The sequence below is a fragment of the Pteropus vampyrus genome, unplaced genomic scaffold (assembly GCF_000151845.1).
Source record: "Pteropus vampyrus isolate Shadow unplaced genomic scaffold, Pvam_2.0 Scaffold43, whole genome shotgun sequence".
NCBI lineage: Eukaryota > Metazoa > Chordata > Mammalia > Chiroptera > Pteropodidae > Pteropus > Pteropus vampyrus.
In genome coordinates this window covers 2,528,556-2,550,595 of record NW_011888824.1, presented here as the reverse complement: position 1 = coordinate 2,550,595, position 22,040 = coordinate 2,528,556, and the positions used below count along the sequence as shown (strand labels likewise).

The following is a 22,040-nucleotide window of genomic DNA, read 5'->3' as shown; positions in this document are numbered from 1 at the left end:
AAATTCCAAGTAGTGAAAAACCAACATTTGCCACATGGAAAAAGGAGCTATGCGATAAGACCCCAATCTGAAATGTGATGAATTATTAAACAGGTAGTTTGTTGGGTGATTGAAAATTACCTGCGAAAGAGTGCTTATCTCCTTGAGGCACGTCAAAAGCTAACGGAATTGAGCCAATTAGGCTGACTGTCTCTTCAATGAGTTGTGACCTCTCGATGGTAATAGCTTATTATGATGATAAATGAACCCATCTCTCCAACTGAAGCCTGAGTACACACTTCAGCAGTTTCCGTGAATCATGAGGCCATTACCTCTCAACTCCAGATCGACAGCAGTGACAGCCACGGGAGCAGAGAGCATGCATGGCTAGACACAGATGATTGTTTTACTCAGATGAATATATTTACAGCTATTTCCCAAGAAATGAGACCTCCTTATGCACTGTGTGCTCACACTCGGAATATACACCATGTGACATTTCCTTTATTAGGAAGAACTCCTTCCCAGCTACATCATTCTGAGATAACGAAGTTTTGCTTTTTTTCTTTTAGTTTTTGTTTGCTGTTTACAATGTTCAAATTTTTCATTCTTGTTGGTCCTCCTAATTGAGTAAAATTTCAGAATAAAAATATTTTCTTATATTGAAGATGTTTGTAATATACAGACTCTGTATTTTAAATTAATTTAATCCTATTAAATCCCTTATATTTGATGTGAGTTGAGGAACAACTCAGCAACTCCTTTTTACATGTAGAGAATTTTTGTAAAGATTATTGGTTTGAAAATCACACAAGTGTAAATACTTTAGTTTTTGATTTTTTATTTTAAGGAAATGTCAAAAATTCTTTTAAGTAGTTCCTGAAGTTTGATATCAATTTTTCTCTTCTGCTATAGTGGCTTTTTGGTTCGAGGAGAATTATAGAAGAGTTATTTATTGTATTTATAAAAAATATACAATCTTATAATTCCTCTTAAGTATTAGACAGATGTCAGCCACCAACTTTCCAAATATATTCTTGAAAAAACCTGTTGACCAAGTAAAACTACGTTTGTGAAGTTACTTTAGTAAACGGAGCACCAGCCGCCTTGAAAGAGTCTTAGTAGTGTCTCAGGAAGCTATTCATGTGTTTAAGGGGAAAGACTGGGTGCTTTTAAGACAGATCTTGCATTTAAGGCAGGCAGCTGGGCAGAATTTATAATATCATAGCCTTGGATTTGTCACAAGTATGAGTCAAGAGTCTTGGATCAAATGTTGAAGAACAAGCAATTAGTCTATATGTAACGTAGTTTAGATGAATCACTGTCCAGGAACCAGATTTTCTTAGAGTATGTTTGTAGAATTGTTAAAAATAAGAGTTAGAAATGATGCTTGCTCCCAGCAATTTTTAACACAAAAATAGGCAATCGTGTTGACTTTAGTTCTTACAGACAATAACTGTGTGATCGTAGTATAGTTACTTAGTTTTTCTATGTCATGCTTTCCTCATGTGTAAACTGGACATAATAATACCCACTTTACAGAGTTATCTTGAGGATTAAATGAATTAACAAATATATGGCACCCAAGACAGTGGTTGATAAATAATAAGCACTCAGTATTAGCTATTATTATTAATTCCAACAGGGCCTAATTTGATGTCAGATATTGTTTCATTAAAATTCTAGAAAGGTTCCCTACAGAGAAGAAGGGAGGAAGGGAGAAAGGGAGGAAGGAAGAAAGGAAGGAAGGAAGGCAGGAAGAAAGGAAGGAAGGAGGGAAGGAGGGAAGGAGGAAGGGAGGGAGGGAGGGAAGGAAGGAAGGAGAGAAGGAAGGAAGGAAGGAAAGGGAAAAATGATTAGAGTTTGAAAGAAAAAAAGATAAGAAGAATCTGCTTATATAAATTAATTTTTTCAAGTATTTTGATTTAGAAAGTAACTATATATGGGGCCCTCTCTCTTGTAGTCCAAATCTATCAGAGGTGGTCTGGTTGTAGAGTAAATGCCTTTTCTCCAGTTTTCATCTGAGGCTGAATTTGAAGTGATCAGCCTGTGTGTTCTGAATAGTTCTTTATAATGAAATGGAACTAGAAATAATCCACAAGCAAAAAGCTTTGCAGGCCATTAAAGGCCCCTGTGGCCATTTACTGCCTTAAGCTTATTCTTACTCATCATCACAAGAAAAAAAAAAAAGTGAATAGGACTTGTTCTTCTTATGTCAAGTAGTTTTAAATTAAGATATAATAATTTTGCATAAAAGTCAAAATGCTTTATTTTTCCTTTTCTTTTAAAATGTGTAGTGATAAAATTTAGTTCTTAGTGTTTAATTTTAATTTTGCTCTTGGTTAGAAACTCTTGAAACTACACAGAAAATAATAGAGCAATTTAATGTATTTCATCATTTAGCAGTTATTTAGATGATGATGGGTAGAATAAGTGTTTGAAAAAAATAATTTTCTGTTGTGCCAAACGCAGAAAATTTGTGCCTAATAAAAGACATTTAGGCTAAGGAAAAGTTAAACTATTCTGGGAATGAACACCATTATAGCTTGATCTCATAAGACTGAGCAGAGCTGAAGTGTGATTCTACATCCTTGACTCATGTAGTGCAATATTTTTACTTAAAGGAGATAAGCCATGTTAAGGAGTTCGGCAGAAGCATTAATCTAACTCTTCTTTTAAATTCTGATTATAGCTACAACAGTCTCATTTAGAATCGTCTAGGATCTTTATTGAATCTAGGAATCACTGACCCTTATCCTGGATTCAGTCAGTCAAAAGATCTGGGAGAAATGTGTAGAAATATACATTTTTAACAACCTCCCCAAGTGGCTTTTTACCCATAAAAATTTGAGGGCACTCTTTTATTATTACTTTTTAAAATTGCTAATGATCAATTAAGTATCTGTAGATGATTTCTGAGACTTAAACTTCCCAAAGCTAAATAAATAAATAAATATCCTGCAGCCTGCCTTAGTCTGAATTCAGAGGTTGACTTTCTTACTCAATAGTTTAGCTTATACAAGGGAATCCTAGAATACCCCTTTGTTAGCCACCATGAAATACGTCGGCCCAAATCTATTTATCAATCTGTTATAAACAGAAATACACACAACACAAAAAAGTATACACATTCACATAAGAAGAAGATTTATCTTAGAAAGTAACTGTTCTATTTTTTAATGGGAAGTCCAAAATGTACTGTTATTAATATTTGGAATGAGGAAACTTGGCAGGACTAGAACATTACATGGGGGTTAGGGACAGTTGCAGAGACTAGAAGAGGTTCCAGCTCTTCTGGAATATGTGTTAACAGTTTTGCTGTTTTGAGTTCTGCTATCCACTATCCAAGTATAAACACAGGAAGATCCTTAATTTCATTGGGCCTCACTTTTTCACTGGTGAAGCTATGCAGGGCAGGGAGAAGTAATAATTTTAGCAACAAAACTTATTTTAAAGATAAAAGTCTTAATTAGAATATGCAAAAAGAAGAAAAATGGTTCAAGTGGGTGACAGGTCTGGTATTGGTGACAATGGGAGGCAGGAATGGCACTGATCCAGGGACCGGCAGGTCTGGTTCTGGTTACGCTGGGTGACAGGACTAGGGACTTTTATCTTTATATCCCTGTGGCTTCATCTGTGGTTTCCCCAAAAGAAACTTAGGTTTTGGAGAAACCTGGTATGAAAACAAACCAGATGAATTAGAAGGTCTCCTGCAGATTGAAATTTTATGATCCTAACACCAAATAGAATCACATAATCAGCTGACTACTAACAATGAAATAATAAACTGCAAGTATGGTAAAGCAGCTACTTGACACCAGTTGAAAAGAAAAAAAAAAATGTGTTTCTCAGCTATTGTTCATATCCCAATGCATTAATGATACATAAGCCCAGCCACAGAAAATGTGGGATGTGTCAGAGCAAAGCAACTAAAATGATTCAAGACACTGAGCAGTTGGTGTTCAGCCCATACCATTCCTTACCTAGATTTCAGAAAATGCCATCTAATTTTCTTTCTAATTCTGGCATCCACAATCTAATACTACTTTATTCACATGCCTGATGAGTGAAGATCTTTATAAAATTTAAATTCAGTCCCCAGTTTAAAACTCCACTGTCATAAGGATACAATGAAATCTCTGAGACCATTCTGGACTTGCAGCTCAGGCAGGAACCCTGTGGACTGGCCACTCAAACGCCCATATATATTCTATGCTCTCATACTTTTCTATCTCAGTTTCCTTTTGTCTGAGAACATTTCTGTTTCTTGAGTGACTTAACTTCTCTTCATGAACTTCAACATGCAATTCAAGTATAGACTTCTATGGGAAAGTTTTCTGATGACCCCATTTCTCAGGACAGGCTGAGCTAGGCCTTCCCTGTGCAATTACTCTGAGACCTCCCACCTCCCAGCATGCAGGAAAATTCCAACCTGAACTGAGAGTTCTCGAATGCAACTGGATTCTGTTCATCTTTGTACCTCTAGGATACAGCAGATTGTTCTGGATGGCATTAAGAGCTTAATAATTTCCTGTTGAGTGAATACATGAATATTCTGTATGAATAGTAATTATTTATGTTTCCACATAAAGTAAAGTGAAAATATAGGTAGAATTCTCCTAAAAAAATTAAAAACTTACAGCAATTACTTGGAATTTCTTCAAAAGTGACTGTTTGGATTTTCTAAATACTTTAACAAATATTCTGGGATCATTTAAGGCCACATCCATTCAGAGCAAGGCAGACAGCCTAAATAAGCTGCCAAATTCTTTTCCAGCCCTCAAATTTTCTGAGCCTGAGCACCATTGTTTGGGTAAAAATCTTGTTCTTTGTCGATTGAGAGGAAGTTAAGATGTTTTGGATATTTACATAGAAACAAAGAATTTCAGAATTGGAAAGAACTTGAACAGTATTCTATTACATGGTTTTCACACTGAGTTCTGTGTGGTCCTCCTGGGCTAGGACAGGAGGTAGGAAGGAGCGGAAAGGGAGCATCTCGTTCTCTCAAACCAGTGTCTTTATCTGTTTTGCACGTTGAGAGAACATGAAATGGAATGTGGAAAACAGACCGGAAGAGATTAAGTTGCTTGAAAAAAGATATACTGCTTCTCCAGAGAACAGGCTGACATTAGATTTATGACTCCCTGACTTACACTGCAGATTTCATTCCATTTTTCTATGCAAGACATAAAAAAGAGTAGGCTATTTACTTTATGGTCAAAGGAAGTTAAAGTTGTGACACTTGTTTTCAAACATCAATTTAGAGTTCGTGCCATCAAATTAAAGAAGTTTGTTAACTAAGTTTAATTTGCTTTCACTTAGGAAGCAGCTGTCTTTCAAGATAATAAAATAAACAGATACAATAATATTTAGTCAGCTGTAGCTTTTAATTTAAGTGTATGACTTGGTGCTGTTTAGTCTTTAGATTGTAAAATATTATCTGCGAGAGAAGGGTATGCATTTTAAACCATTTCTAATCTTTATTATGATGTCTTAGGTCCGGCTGTCTTTCTATCACTCTGTAACCCCTGAGCAGACACGACAATTTAAAATTGTTTAGATAAAGTGACAAAGATGGGATAGGCCATTATCTTCTTTACTGTCTCCATAGTTTTGCTTTCTTTAGAATGTTAGGTATTTAGAATCATACAGTTTGTAGCCTTTTTCACATTTTTTTCCCACTTAGTAATATGCATTTAATCATAATATACCTCTGTCTTTTCATGGCTTGATAGCTCATTTCTTTTTAGTGCTGAGTAACGTTGCATTTTCTGGATTACCATAGTTTATCCATTCACTTATTAAATGACATCTGGTTGCTTCCAAGTTTTGGCAATAATTAATAAAACTGCTATAAACATCTATGCAGGTTTGTATGTGGACATAGATTTTTGTGCGGGCTTAAGTTTTCGAATTCTTTAGATCATATAGGAAGAGAATGTTTAATTTTGTAAGAAACTGCCAAAGTGTCCTTCCAACATAGCTGTGCCATTTTGCATTCCCACCAACAATGAGGAGAGTTCCAATTGCTCCACATATTTGTCAGTTATTTGTTCTCAGTGTTTTGGACTTTAGGCATTCTAATATGTGTGTAGTGGTATTTCATTGTTTTAATTTGTGATTCCCTAAAAATGTATGATGTAGAGCATCTTTTCATATGTTTACTTGCTATCTGTATACAGTCTTTGGTGAGGATCTCTCTTTGTTCAGATTTTTGCCCATTTTTTAAACTGGGTTATTGGTTTTCTTATCGTTGAGAGTTGAGTTCTTCGTATATTTGGTACATAAGGTCTCTATCAGATGCATCTTTTACAAATATTTTTTCCCAAATTGTGGCTTATCTTCTCATTTCCCTGACAGGGCCTTTTGCAGAGCAGATTTTAATTTTAATCAAGTCCAATTTTTTTCAGATTATCACTTTGGCATTGTATCTAAAATGTCTTCACCAAACCTGATGTCATCTAGATTTTCTCCGATGTTATCCTCAAGGAGTTTTATATTTTTATGTTTTATGAGATCTGTTTTGAGTTCTGTCATCCATTTTGAGTAAATTTTTATAAAGCGTGTAATGTCTATGTCTACATTCTTTTTTCCTTTTTTCTTTCTTTCTTTTTCTTTCTTTTCTTTCTTTTTTTTTTTTTTTGCATGTGGATATTCAGAATGTATACCATTTGTCAAAAAGACTTTTTTCTCCATTGAATTGCCTTTGCTCCTTCATTAAAAATCATATAAGTCATATAAGTGTATTTGTGTAGGTCTAGTTCTAGGCTCTCTGTTCTGTTTCATTGATCTATTTGTCTACTCTTTCATCAGTACCACACTGTCTTGATTACTGTAGCTTTATAAAAAGTCTTGGAATTGGATGATGTCATTCTTTTGACTTTATCCTCCTTCAACATTTTGCTGGCTATGCTGGGTCTTTGACTCTTTATATAAACTTTAGAATCAGTGTGTTGAAATCCTCAAAATAAATTTCTAGGATTTTGATTGGGATTGCATTGAATCTAAGGAATGAGTTTGGTATAACTGATATCTTAAAAATACTGAATATTCCTATCCATAATCATGAAATATATTTCCATTTAGTTCTTCATTTCATCAAAATTTTATAGTTTTCCTCATATTAATCTTGATATGTTTTGTTAGATCAATCTCTAAGTATTCCATTTTGGGAGGTGTTAGTATAAATGATATTGTGTTTTTAATTTTAAATTCAATTTTTTATTGCTGGTATATAATAAAATAATTAAGTTCCATACTATTTTCTCCTTTAGATAGATAGACTCACATGACTGAGAAATTTATTATGTTGCCCTAGGTGTAATAAATATCTTGAAAATTCTCAGCTTTCTTCTGAGAACCATAATCTATTCATCTCAAGGTTATGGGTAAAATGGTGTCTACAAAATCTATGTAAGGCTTATCATCTAAAAAACTCAGTAGGGTCCCAAAAGACTTTTAAATCAGATACTTTTTATTCCCAATAGATTCATAAAGGATTACATATAGTATGTTAGCTGCAAATCTAACTTAATAGAAAAGCTTTTGACTTAAAGTACTGCTTCATATCTGGAAGATTTTCCCGGGTTATACAACTACAGTAACATTCAGCTATCTTTTACAGAGTAAACATCTTTGTAGAGATGAAATCTCTATTGTATATATTATATGAAAACTGTTCTTTACTTTCATGTCACTTTGAGAAGACAACGATATCCTTGAGGGCAAAACATGTCTTTCATACATTAGGGCTCCCTAGAGCATATTCTGGCACATTATATAAATATTAAGTAATTCTTATAATTAAAATGATGTTCCTTGGAAGGAAGATGGAGACATGTGGTTCTCTGAATAGCCTTGAGCTAGTTTTGCAATAGGAGACTTTTACTCTTCTAGAATATGTAATAATTTTATGTTACAAATATGTATTAATTAATGGTTGAAATACAAAAGACATTTTCTTGGGTTTATGTAATAATCTATATTCCAACTAGAGGTCTTTATCATGATAAATGCTAGTTAGTGTTGAATTATGAAGGGATATATGAGATCCATTTTTATTTTTAATATAAATTATTATTTGATTTATTAATACAGTGAATATTAATTTAATAAATAATAAAAGAACACTAATATAAAGTGTAGTTCTAAATTTTCTATTTATAATACATGACTTTTGTTGCACAATTAGAAAATACTTTAACATTACTGAGAATACTTTAAAGAGGTTGTAATCATCAGAACAAATACTATGCCTAAACGTGTGTTAAGCTTTTGTTTTAAAATTAGATTTTGGAGGAGAAAAGTAAGCTGTATAATTATGTTTTTAAAATACTGATAAATACAGAGAGCATATTTGAAATCAAAATATATATTGAGCATAGGGAATATAGTCAATAGTATAATATCTGTGTATGATGACAGATGATTAGTACATTTATGGTGATCACTACATAAGGTATATATAAATGTTGAATAACTATGCTATGTAACTGAAATTCATAATATTGTATGGCAACTATACGTTAATTATATGTATGTGTATATATATCTTTTTAAAGAATTTTAAACACATAAATTACTTTGTTTCGTATACAAGTTCCAAAATATGGTTTCTGTAATCAGTTCATGTCTATTAGGTCTGTAATTATGTTAATTATGTAAATGCACATGAATTCCAGATACCAAATACCAAATCATTTGGTCAATTTTAGAAATCTTTCTGGCAATTATTTACTCTCCTTTGGGTAGAATTCAGCCTTTCATTTAAATTAGAAAATGAGTGTCAAAACAAACCACCTTTAATAAGACAACCATAGTAATATGGAGAGCTATACATTACTTTACCCCCAAGAATCTTTCTCCTGTAAATGTTCTTGTGCTTTTCACAAAGATCATCTGTTACCAAGTTGTGAGTAAATTTAGATCTCTTCTCTTTTAAAATACCATTTCTTCCTGTGAAATAAGATTGTTAAAAGATCTAGTTGAGACCCTTTTGAATATTGTTTATAGAGAAAAATGAAGACAAATTTAAACAAATGTCAGTTTCTGAGAAACTTTGGGGTGTAATCAACTTTAGCTGTCATACACAGACAAAGACAGCATTCTATTTATGGGCGTGGGGCGGTTCAGCCTCTATAATTTGAAGATGTAGTTCTGAAGCTCAGATACAAATGTATCTTGTGAAATTTCACAAAATATTGTTCCAAGTCCATTAAGAAAAATAAGCTTGGGCCAGTAGCCAGTAGTTTGTGGTCCTGAAGATACTACGAAAACCTAGCAGAGTCAAGAAGTATCTTTTTTTTTTTTTTTTTTTTTGCTGCTTAGAAGTGCACAGAGGAAGAGATTATTGTTACTTGTAGGCCAGCTAGCACTAGCCTAAAGCCAAAAGCTCTTGGCTCACATCTCCAGAATTCTTCAGATTTAATAGTTCTTTTCTCCGCCTCAGTATCAGAAACACCAGATATTTGTTGCCATAGAATCATGACATATTTTAATGAATGTGCACAAACTGTGAGTAATGAATCAAGGCTTAAAGCACTAAAATGTAAAGTGTAAACTAGATTAAGACAGATAATATCCCCAAATTCATTATTACAGATGACATTAAGAGCAGCTTTGCTATTACCACAGATAGCATGACAATTAACTCAATATATCAAAAACACAAGTATACTTTTATAATATCTGTAATAAAATAATGACATGTCATTATTTTATCATGAAAATGATTCATTTGTGTAGTGTTTTTCCTCCTCTTGACTTTAAACTTCCTTATGGGAGGAAAAGTATTTTATTCATATTGTGGTGACCCTACCTCTCCATGATGCCTTAGCATAGCTATTTGACCATATTTACTGCATCCAATTGAATTGTACAAATCTGGGTTTTAAATGCTTGCTATATATTAAACATACATGTGCAAATTATAAAGCCTTTCTTGAAAACAGTCTAAAGCATATTTAGTTGTTAAAATTCTAGGGGAAACTGTGATTACATGTGAACTACTCCCAGAATGCAAAATAGCAAGAGGCTCCAAGTTAAAATAATGATTTTCTCATTTTCAGTAACATTTATTAAATGCCTATTATAATTTGGTACTTTCTGAAACTTGATTATAATGAAGAGATCCTGGCCATTATAAAATTCTCATCTAGTCATAGATAAAATAAATGATAGAATTATGGTGCTCCAAATATAGAAAGCATTTAAATTGGAGAAAAGATGAATTTATACTTCTGAAACATTTGTGTTTTTTTATATTTTATTTTGAATAAAGTAATATAGAAAGATAATATTTTATTTGAAGATGCTTGCACTTATACATATATTTAAAATGAAATTTGTATTAAAATCAGTTATCACTTATTGTTAAATATTTATATATAAGGCCTCAGGGTACTATATCTTAACAGTACCTCTTTTTAGTAGAGATTTGTCAAATTTTTCTTCAAGAATTTCTGGTAATTTGTTAGTTTTTATGAGTTTGGCTTAAAACTAATATTACCTTAAATCATGTATATCAAAATACACTGGTAAAAAAAAGTCATCAATCTCAAGAACCCAGGAAATGTGTGATCTCTAGAGGTGCATGTCGGAGGAACATTAGGACTTCTACATACAGATTTTATTTAATCTAAAAAATAAGAAAGAAAAAGTGGGGTACCATGCGTAAGATGTTTTGAGAGAGAAATTAGCATTTACAAGGTGAGGAATTTATAGTGGTAACATCACTTGTTCATTAAATATTATACTTTAAAGTATAATAAATATTATACTTTAATCTTGCTCAACAATTTGATTTATGAGTTATATCACCTAGTTTTATTTATTTATTTAGTTTTTACCTAATGAAAGTTTACCAAATAAACACATGGGTTAACACATCTCTTCAAAAACCTACAGTGAATATAGAATGGACAATGCAAGTATAAGGATAGAACAAGAAAATACTAATGCTTACCATTGCTGTATATAAGAGCTTTTTCCTAGTCACACAATGGAGTGAAAGTAATGACAACATCAACCCTGAAAAAAAATTGGCCAATGAGTGAGAAATTAATTGTTTTGCAAAAACAGCTTTTATTATACAGAAACAATTTTGAAAGCAGTTGTTCAGAAAGTTTCTATTATTTTGTGGCTCAAATTAATGTTAGCCTATCAACCACAAATATGCTTTCTGCACTTTGGAAGTAGAAAACAGAATTGTCTAACCTATTTTTAAAGGTTTCTGGACACAAAGTTTCAAAGAGCTTTGAAACTCTTTAAAATACATATTAAAATGCCATGTTTTCCAAATAATTTCCAAGTGCAACCAGTTATAAAGAAATTTACTAGCCAAATTTCAACCAGAACCTAAGACAATTAGTTGACAGGATTAAAACATAATATCATAATTTAATATGCTCATCTAATGATGGAATTTTTATAATGGTTTTTAAAATTATTATTTGTATATATTTTGCATTTTTTGTCTGTAGTATCTCTTAAGCTATGAAAACCATTAATACCAAGTATTAAACTGAACCTAGAAACGGAACTTAAATTTTTAATACTTGGTAATATCACTGAGTAGTAAGCCAAGGTTTTCAAAACTAGAAAATTATATTTAATTATGAAAAACTATTATATTGTTGAGTAAAGAAAAAGTTTATATCAATAATTAAATTAAATATTTCTTACAAGTTTATTTCTCATACTTTTAAATGTTTGCTTTTTAATAAACATAATATGTTAATGTCATAACACATTATATAATATATAAATACAAAGATATATAGAGTGTGTAGATATATGAGTGTATGTGTGTGCAGGTATATACATGTATATATACCCTCTCATATGTCTGTGTATATATACCCTAAAAGAAATTTTTATTGATAAATTGTAAAACCAAAAGTCTAGAGACCCTTGCTCCAGATAACTGAGTAGTGCAGTAAATCTAGCCCTAATAAAAATCTATAAAATAGATTAAGTTTATTTTTCATGCACAATTAACATCTTTTCAACTGCAGCTTTCACTCTCCTATTAGTTATATAGTATTCTTCTATTGTGCTTAATTATGCCATTATAAAGTCTTAAGTGCTCAAGATAGACACTTCAGGGAATTACCATTGATAATTACCATTCGATGACTGATTTATATATTTACTGACATCTGCCAATTGTCAGAAACTTTGTAGTCTCTGAGCAGTGAACCCAGGAGACAAAAACCTTGCCTTCTCGGAGCTAACATTCTAGTTAGAAGAGAGAAAATTAATTAGGTTAGTACATAAAATAATATTTATTTATTTACTTACTTACTTACTTACTTACTTATTTTTTTAGGTGAGGCAACCCTTGATCGATCTCACAGATTGCAAAGACCTTGTCAGTTTATAATCCCTTTTTTTTTTTTTTTTTTTACTCCTACAGTACCTGATCTTCCTAGGTGGTCTCCCATCTAAGTACTAACCAGGCCTGACCCTGCTTAGTTTCCAAGATCAAATGGGATCAGGCTTGTTCAGGGTAGCATAGCCGTAGACTAAAATATAATATATTCGATGGTTAAAATGCTAAGGAGAAAAATAGAACATGAAAGGGATAGGAAGAGTGATGGTCAAACTGTATGGCTATGTTGGTCAAAATGGTCTTAGAAGAAAGAAATTGCAGACGTCCTAAGAAATGAATATGTCTGGCATGTTAAAAAAAACATTCAGGATGGGGTGAGTGAGGGGGAAATTAGGAGGAGATAGGGAGGGGGAAATTATTGTAGGCCTTCAGGCCATTGTAATGTCTTTACATTTTCTCACGGTGAAATGGAAAGCTATTGGAGTGATTTGAGCAAAAAGTATAGTTATCTGACATAACGTTAACAGGGTCAATATGATTGTTACATTGAGAACAGACTAAAAGGGAACAAGGGCAGAAATAGGGAGACCAGAGGCTTTGTAATTGTTGTGTCAGTAGATGTGATGGCTTGGACTAGAGTAGTAGTAGTGGAGGTAATGAAGGGTAATTTGATTCTGGATATATATATATATATATATATATATATATATATATATATATATATATATATATTTTTTTTTTTTTTTTTTGAAGGTAAAGCCAAAAAGAATGTGCTGACAATTTTTGGAATATGAAAAAAAGAGGAGAGTCAAAAATGACTGTAAAGTCATGGGCCCATACAACTGAAAAAATAGAATTGTTGTTTACTTAGATGAATAAGACTGGGAAGAGCATATTTTGGGAGGGAGGTCAGGAAATCAGCCTAGATGGTTCTATTAAGTTAGAATTGCCTTTTAGATATCTAAGGGGAGATGTTAAGGTGATAATTGTCATGCAAGTCTGAAGTTCAATGGTGGGGGGTGGGGAATATGGACTAAAGATAAAAAATGTTTTAATCATTAATACAATTGTCATTTAAGCCTGGAGACTAAATGTGATAAACAATAATGTGAGTAAAGAGACATAAGACATCTATGGGTCGAGCCCTATGGGACTCCAACACTTAGAGGTTAGGGAAATGAGGAGGAACTAGAAAGGAGACTAGGAAGGAGTGGCCAGAATGTTCGAAGGAAGACCAGTAGAGTGGCGTATTGAAAGCCAGTTGAGTTAGAGTGCTCAACTTTGTCGATGCTACTGATAAGGCAAATAAGATAAGGAATAAGAATTGATAATTGGATTTAGCAATGGATGCTACTGGTGACCTTGAAAAGTTCACTTTCAGTTGGCATGATGGGAACAGAAAGTTGACTAGATTGGATTTATGAGAGAATGAGGATTTGGAGACAGCAAGCCTAGACTCCTTTTTCTAGGAAGAAAATAAGAACACATATACTTGCACATGAATTGAAGCAGCACTGAGAAGTACTGAAGTTCTCTTCTGTTGGCCTTTATATTCTTAGAAAAATAGAGAACAGTCGAGTATGAGGATATGGGAAGAGGGTTTTGGAGTTTCCATAAGAGAGGAAAAAGTACGAAATGGCCTTCAGAAACATAGAAGAGAAAGTAGACCACATTAAAGAACAATATTAAGAAACTATATGAGTTTAGTAGGCATGAATTTGAAGCAAGGCCAGTCAAGAAGGTGGTATGTGTTTCTTCGGTTATGTCCAGCTCAACAGTTACAGGTACAGAGAAGGTAGAGTTAGATTCAGCTAGGGTGTGGTTTAGCCAAGGGAATACAATAAAACTAGAGAGGGGGAAGGGAGTTGAGATTGTCTGCAAAGGAGAGATTAAAGTTATTGGTTATAGAGTTCAAGATGCTGATAGAATATCCTCAGAACATAACAATTTTCAAGTTTTTCTCCTTCTAAAATACTATTAATATTTTAGGTAAGACAAGTCTTGGTTTTATGGGACTACATAAGGCATTAGAAAATATTTAGTATCCTTGGTGCCCAGACACTAAATAGTAGTAGCACTTCACCAGAATTAAAGGAACAGTATGTAGTCTTTGACAGGTTTTTAATCTCATTGCATTTTCTTCATTGAAATGGACTTTTTTCTGCATGCCCCCAAAAGCAAAGTTAGTTTATGTAACATTAAAATACTTATGCAAACACAAAACCCAAGCCAATCATCTATTTGTTATATCCAGTACCAAATATGTCACCAAGGAAAATAGAGAAAAAGAAATTTTGAAATTATACTTTACTGGACGCAGAAGAATTTTTGACTCATTTAAATAATTGTGTTATTTCTTAGATACATTAATAATAGCAATAACTGAAATGTGTTGAGTATTCATATGTATATCTGAAATATATTGTGTTTGCATGTATACCTGGCACGGTACTAATTATTTTATCTACATTATTTGATTTGATCTTCATACCATGCTCTAAAGTGTATATTATCATTATCCTTATTATATAGAAAACAATATAAAAATGTGCTTATTACTTGGAGAATGGAGGCATGCTTTGCAATATTATAGTATGGTTGTTGACTTTTCATCCTTATGTGTTGACATTGAATAGTTTCAGGCTGCTAAGGAAGCACTGTAGACATAAAAGCACCTTATTCCTTTGTCCTATAGTTCCTCAAACTGCTTATGAACTTCCTTCTTATGTATTTTCACATTGATGACTAAAATTGAGAGTTTAGGGTTTTTTTGTTTGTTTGTTTGTTTGTTTTTTAATAATAAGCAAGCCGGTGGAATGTATGCCCTCCAAAATATTGTTTAGTGCATCTTAAACATAAAACGATTCAACCACTTAAAGAAAATTCTTAGTTCCTCGAGTGGCATATCATTAGATTTTAGTGACATTTACTTATAAATGAATAGATATCTTCTGTCTCTATGTAGTTACCATTGCTATATCAACATAATATAGATGGAGTTTGAAATCCCATTATAAAAATATGATATAGAAATAATAGTGGTCACTAAAGTTCCCTTGATTGAAACTGCATCATGCAATGTTCTTTCCTTTCAGCTCAATAACCTGAAAAATATAGATGTCTATTTAAAAAAGACATTTTCTTGTTTGGCAGAATATTATCATCATTCAGCATATTACAGTGTGGTCCAAATTTATGTCAATACGTGCTAGGCTAGAAAAGTCACTCTAAGTTTTACTTAATTTATTTTGGAGTTTAACTAGTACTTTTGACATAATTTATATTCTGAGGAGATCTCAGCTTATTCCTGCTCGAAACTCAGCAAAATGACGTTCGATATATAGAGAAAGTATGTGGTCTTATTATAGCTGTATCTGCAAAGGCTACAGTTCTTTTAGAAACCTGTCAGAATTTTCAATGTAAGCTGTCCTTTTCTGGACATTATGACTTAATCTGCTAACTCTTGTTGCTCCATGAAAATGGTGCAGCTATCCTGTATCTTAGAACAAAATCTAAATATATAAGTTCCTTTTCTCCCTCCATACCTCTCCTCCCCTAAATGTTTTATTTTTATCATTTTAAAATGATTATCACAGCAACAGATTCAGATTGAAATTCTGTTCACAGAGCTGGTGGCTAGTGACCTTCAGGAATTTCTTTATATTGATTTATGTGTGTGGTAGACTGAATGATGACCCCTCCATATATGTCCACGTCTTAATCCTCAGAACCTGTAACTATGTTAGTTTTACATGGCAAACAGACCTTTGCAATTGTGATTAAGGTTAAGGACCTTGAGTTGGGGAAATTATCCTGGATTATCCAGGTGGGCCCGATCTACTCACATGAGGCCTTAAAAGTGGCAGGGAAGGCAGAGGAGGAGGTCACAGTGATGTGATAATGGAGGAAGAGCAAGGAGAGATTCAAAGCCTGAAAGAGACTCTGTCCATCATTGCTGGCTTTGAAGATAGAGGATCTCCTCAGCCAAGGAATGTGGACAACCCCTGGAAGCTGGGAATGGGTATCAGCCAACAGCCAGTAAAGAAATGGGAACTTCAGTTCTGCCTCAAGAACTGAATTCTGCCAGTAATCTAAGTGAACAAAGAAATGGATTCTCCCCGAGAGTCTCCAGAAACAATTGTAATCCTGCTAACACCATGATTTTAGCCATTTTAGCTTACTGAGACTTTTTTGGAATTCTTCCCTACAGGACCATGAGATAAGAATTTTGTGTTGCTTCCAGCTGCTAACTTTGTTAGGATAGCAATGGGAAACTAATAAAATATATATCGATGCTTGTATCTTTGGGCAGAAGGAGGTGGAAGTTATTTTGTGCACATGACCAGGAGGAAATAATGGGATGGAAAATATAAATGGAGATGATGTCATGGTATTTGTCCCTTTTTCTCCTCTCCCTTTCTTGAAGGGCCTTTAGAAACTGTTTTAGAGCCTAACATTAATAGAGAAAAAGGTGAAGGACCAGAAATGAGGGAGATATTTTTTGTGAAAATGTGAGACAAATTGTGACACAGAGTGAAGGGAAAAAAAAACCACATTTTTTCCACATCTGAACAAAATCAGGTTTGATATTCTGAGGGTTAAGGGCAGCTTTGCATGAAGTTGGATTTCCACTATAGGCACCGGCAGCCAATTAACAAAGAGAACAAATTTGTTTTGGAGATGTAAAGGGACCTAGGAATGATTCTTATGGACACCAATGTCAGTGAGACTTCATTTCTATCCATGGGTTTGTGAGGCCTGGGAATACATGCATTATGTAAACAACAACAACAACAACAACAACAACAAAACTAAACAAACAAAAAATACCCTATAGTTATCATTAAAAAATCTGATGTAATTAATATTCAAATATTCAGCCATTTTAAATGATGTCTACATAATGCCACACATATAGATGAAAACCCCAAAAGTGAATCATTCATCATAATAATTCCACTAATCTAGTGGTTCGGTATTATATAGAAGCTCCTCAGAGGGTACCTGGTTTTCCTGACTTCTTTGAGTTTTTCACTTATATCACAGAGTCAGGATGTTCAAAGTATAACAAAAATGAGAAGTTGAAAAAAGAATGCAATAATGGCATCTCTTCTCCATACACATGTTATGTGAGAGCTATTTTGTGACAAAAAAAAATCCATTAACATGAATATAGTTTAAATCGAATAAGCAAATTTTATTAAAGCAACAAAATGTTTATTTTGAGAGTAAATTTATGAACAATTGCAGATGCAAAACAACACTTTTTCTAAATTAAGCTATTTCAGTGTGAATAAGTCAAAGCTAATATGCTCATTGTCAATTGTGTATGTTCTTTTATACTATTTAGAAAATTCAATTGCACAGAATGTGTTTTAAATATTCAACCATTAAACCACCTTGGTCATATAGTAGAAAGCATAAAATTGATCACTGATTGTGTCTTTATGAAATTGTATATAGGAAAGAAAATATGTCAATGAGCTCAACTGAGTTCATCTCAGTAGCCTGTGTATTTTTATTGAATGAAATGTAGTAAATTAAGTTAATCTTATTTTACTGCAGTTTATTTTAGACATAAATTTATGATTTAAAAGAGTTGGAAGTACAATCTGAAACATAACTCTGAAATGTTAAAAAGGTAATTTTATAATTCTAACATTTATAAGGACTTATTGACTCATCTGAGCAAGTTTTATATTCACTATTGAATGCTCAGGTTGAAATGAATGACATGCAAGAAAATTTCCAAGGACTGGGAAGCTTAGAACCAACTGAACTAGAACAAAATAAACATCAAGTATTTTAGCATATAGAGTTTGTGGACAAAAAGATGGGTTCTTCCCAATTATTATGCTATTAGAGTAGCCAACGGTTTGGATTATTTAGTTTTGCTTTTATCAAGCCACGGTGAAGAGCCAGTAATTTTAACAAGGTGATTCAAAGACATTTTGGTACTCTTGATTTTCCCCTTCACATGTTGTGCAAGGTCAGCACCTCTATAAAAGAACAAACTTTGCGTCACCACACCTTTTCACGTCATTATAAATTAACCAAAAATAGAAATGTTATTCCCTTTGCTATATCCTTTGATTTATACTTGCTTTGCATAGAGCCAAGCTTAACATCAAGTCATGTATAAAAATATGCTTGTTGAATTACCTAATAATAATTAAATTTATAATAGAATTTCTTTTGGTCCAGAAAAATAATCAAATTTTCTTGAATGTCAGGTGTATGAAATAAGATACGAGAAAAAGTTAATAAAATGATGAATGTGCTTGCCTGATGATTATAATGCTCATTAACATTTCTTCAGTTCTCATTAGTTAAATATAACGTAACTCTAAAAATGTCTATTATGGCATCAATTTGTTTAAGATGTATTATGCAAATTACCTTGCATAAAGAACACTTTGCCTGGATGTTCTTTTTTGCTCTCATTTTTGAATTCTTTTAATGCATTTAAAGTATATGTTCAATTCGATCAGTTTTTTAGAAATACTGAAATTTCTTGCTTGTTTTATGTTCCTTAGTTATTTGATTCTTAATTTATTATTTTAAATAAATAAGTTACGTGATTAAGCTAGGAAGCAAAGTTTCTTATTAGTATATTTTTTTAGAATGGGTTGCTAATTAAAAATTCACCTAATTTTGTCTTATAGCTATAAATCTATTCATACCACCACTTTTCCCTAGTACTTCTTATAATTAAAACTATGACAATATATCATGAATTTCTTCTTGCGTTTGGGGACTACTCAGTGCATACCTCTTGATACTTTTGTATCTATATGTAATCAAAAAGTTATAGTAATGATAGACTTTACATGATACAATCTTTGAAAAGTAGGGAAAGAAAATGTAAACATTTAGCAAATAAGTTTTAATGCAGATTAAATTAAAACAATGACAACATTTAAAAGAATGCTCTTCATTTTATATTCATAAACAGGGCCTATAACCAATGCAAAATTTAAAAATTAGTCTCATGACAAACCACACACACACACTCATGCACACACACACCATTCAAAAATTCAGAAAATGCTTTCATTCTCCTACCAGGCTGTGGTCAAGTATAAATTTAAAATAAACAAACAAACCACTTAAAATCTTAAGAATACATTATAAAATAACTATTCTGGCAAAAAGAAATTAAAATTACAACTATATGTAATTTATAAAACAAAATATTATAAAGCAGAAACTCTGAGATGAGGCAAAAGCAGTATTCTGGAGCAAATCTAAAGTTCTAAGTGCTTTCGCTATAAAATAAGAAGAGGAAGAAGAGAAAAAGAGGAGGAATTAATAGTTATAGAAGTAGTTAACTCAAGAACCTAGAAAAAATCTGACACATAATACTTATCATATACTTTATGATCAACTTTTTCCCTTTGCCCTAGCCCTCTGGAGAGCAATTTTTGTATTCTATTCATCTCTATGTCTTTGAAATCTATCCATTTTTAAAACATGGATTATATATTCAATAAATATTTAGCAAATGAATGAATGAACTTTTAAAATATATTTGTCCATAAAAAGTAATAATATAAAGCCACTCTATTCCGTTCTCATAAATATATGAAAAAAAATGGCACAATTATAAGTTAAAGATCATTTAAGAAAAGCAAATTTATAGAATAACATAGCATTTGATTGGCAGTAACTGAATTTATCAAACTACCCAGTGCACTGAACCCATATGGGAGAAAACTAAGATCTAAGAGTCTTCCAGTGACAACCCACTTTAAAATTAGTAATGTAAAACAATTATTTTCATGTGCTCACAAATTTTTCAAATAAAGAATTTGAACAGGGCATTTCAGGGATGTCTAGTCTTTGCTCCACAATGTCTCGAGTTCCAGTCGGGAATATTTGAACGGTTGTGAGTAAATTAAGAAACTGGAGGCTTATCTACATATATTTCTGGTGCCTGGAATGCAATCACTGAAAGGCTGGACTTACCTGAGGTGGCAACCAGACATCCTATGCATGACCAGTTTATGAGGAAGCGTAGGCTTCCTCACAGCATGGTGGCCTCAGAGTAGCGAGATCAGCTTCGTGGAAGCTCAGGGTTTCAATATGTATTCAGAAAATAAGGCAAAAGCTCAAAAGTCTTTTATGATCTTACCTCAGAAGTTGCACACAATATTGCATTAGTCAAAGCAGTCATAAACCCATTGAGATTCAAGAGAAGGAACAAAGACCTCAGTGACATACACTGAGATTTTCAACCATTATAAGACCATATTTTAAAACTTTTAGAACAGAATAAAATAAAACAGAAAACATGTTAATCTAAGCGAATGATGTCTAGGAACGCATTTAGAGACACAGGACTAAAAGCCAAGACCCAGAATCTCTGCCATTATTTACGATTGGGCCTTGGGCAGATCATGTATCTTTTCTGGTCCCATGTTTTCTAAATGATAAAATAAGTGCTTTGGGGCTAAAATAGATGAGAAAATAAACGAAATCAGTAAGATTTTCAGTAAACTTCTTCGTACATGATTACTTTGAGAAATATTGCTGTAGACTATCAAGTGATAGAAGGTCGTTCATGTTATCAAGCTACTGCTTATCTATCATCGAATAAATGACTGTTAAAGATCAGATGGTGGTATGTGTAGGTTTTCTTTATTATCTACTTTTAGTGAATTTCTAAGGAATATCTAATATATTCAAATAAAATCTATCACTTCCAAGAATTTCATGAGTGACTTAAATGTTTTGATTTAGAAGAGAAATAAGGATCAATATTTTTTATGTCTCAGTGTTTAGATATGAATTAACTCAAAGAGGTTGTACATGTATTTTTTTTTTTTTTAATTTAAATGATACACTTACTGGAGTTGTACCTTTTCTACCACACTGGATTAAATACATTTGTCAAAACTGTGGTTTTGCCACTTTTTTGGACACAGTATTTTGCTGTTCTTTCTTCCATGTGTCTCTGTTAGTACATATGGCCCATAGACCACCTGCAACAGGTAGGTCTTGTGTTATTAGATACTCAAATAAGGAAAGTTGCATTCATCTTCTCCGTTGCTTATGTGGATAACCATTCCTCCTACCTAGTTTTTTGACTTCTCCTCAGTGGGAGCAGAAGTTGCTATTACATGGATCAGAAATCTTATGAAGTTTCCTATTGCCATTTACAAAGTATACAAGTTACGGTGCATTTAATTGAAAATGTTTTATATTAGTCATTAGTAGCTGGAGATAGCCGTGTGTTTTAACTGATAATACATATCTTATGCTTATCCACATACCAGCATCTAAATGGTAGCTCAATGAGAAAAACTAATGAGAAGCCTGAAAATTAATGAGACATAAAAGCTTTTGACTCTGACCTTGAGATGCAATTTGGTATTTATGATGTTAAATTCTTGCCTTCTTTTAAACAGAGAAACAGCTGGTCTGTGTAGGAGGGATGTTTAGTTCTGACTGAGAAGAAAGAGAAACAACAGAAATTTTTTAAACCTTAAGAAATAGTATATTAAAAAAAGTACATACTGCAAAATTCAATGCAATATGTTAAAGTTCACAGAATGCATAAAGGCTGCTCCCCATGCCCCCATAAGAAGCATACAGTTGCTGTGCTGATGTAAAAGTACATGAAGAAAATAAGTGTTCAAAGCTGCATAAATATTTGCACCCCCGTGAGAGTGTGAGAAAGTGTGTGTTTCATGTTATGATTGATAGGACTGCTTTTATGCCCCACTTT

General features: G+C 32.7%; 1 protein-coding gene and 1 pseudogene across 1 annotated transcript in view; one reads left to right on the top strand and one right to left on the bottom strand.

Annotated features, from left to right (window-relative positions):
• Positions 1–22,040, top strand: part of LAMA2 (laminin subunit alpha 2) — a 391,580-nt gene that overhangs the window by 126,394 nt on the left and 243,146 nt on the right. The gene's annotated exons all lie outside the window — the stretch shown is intronic.
• Positions 12,386–12,504, bottom strand: LOC111738806 (annotated as a pseudogene).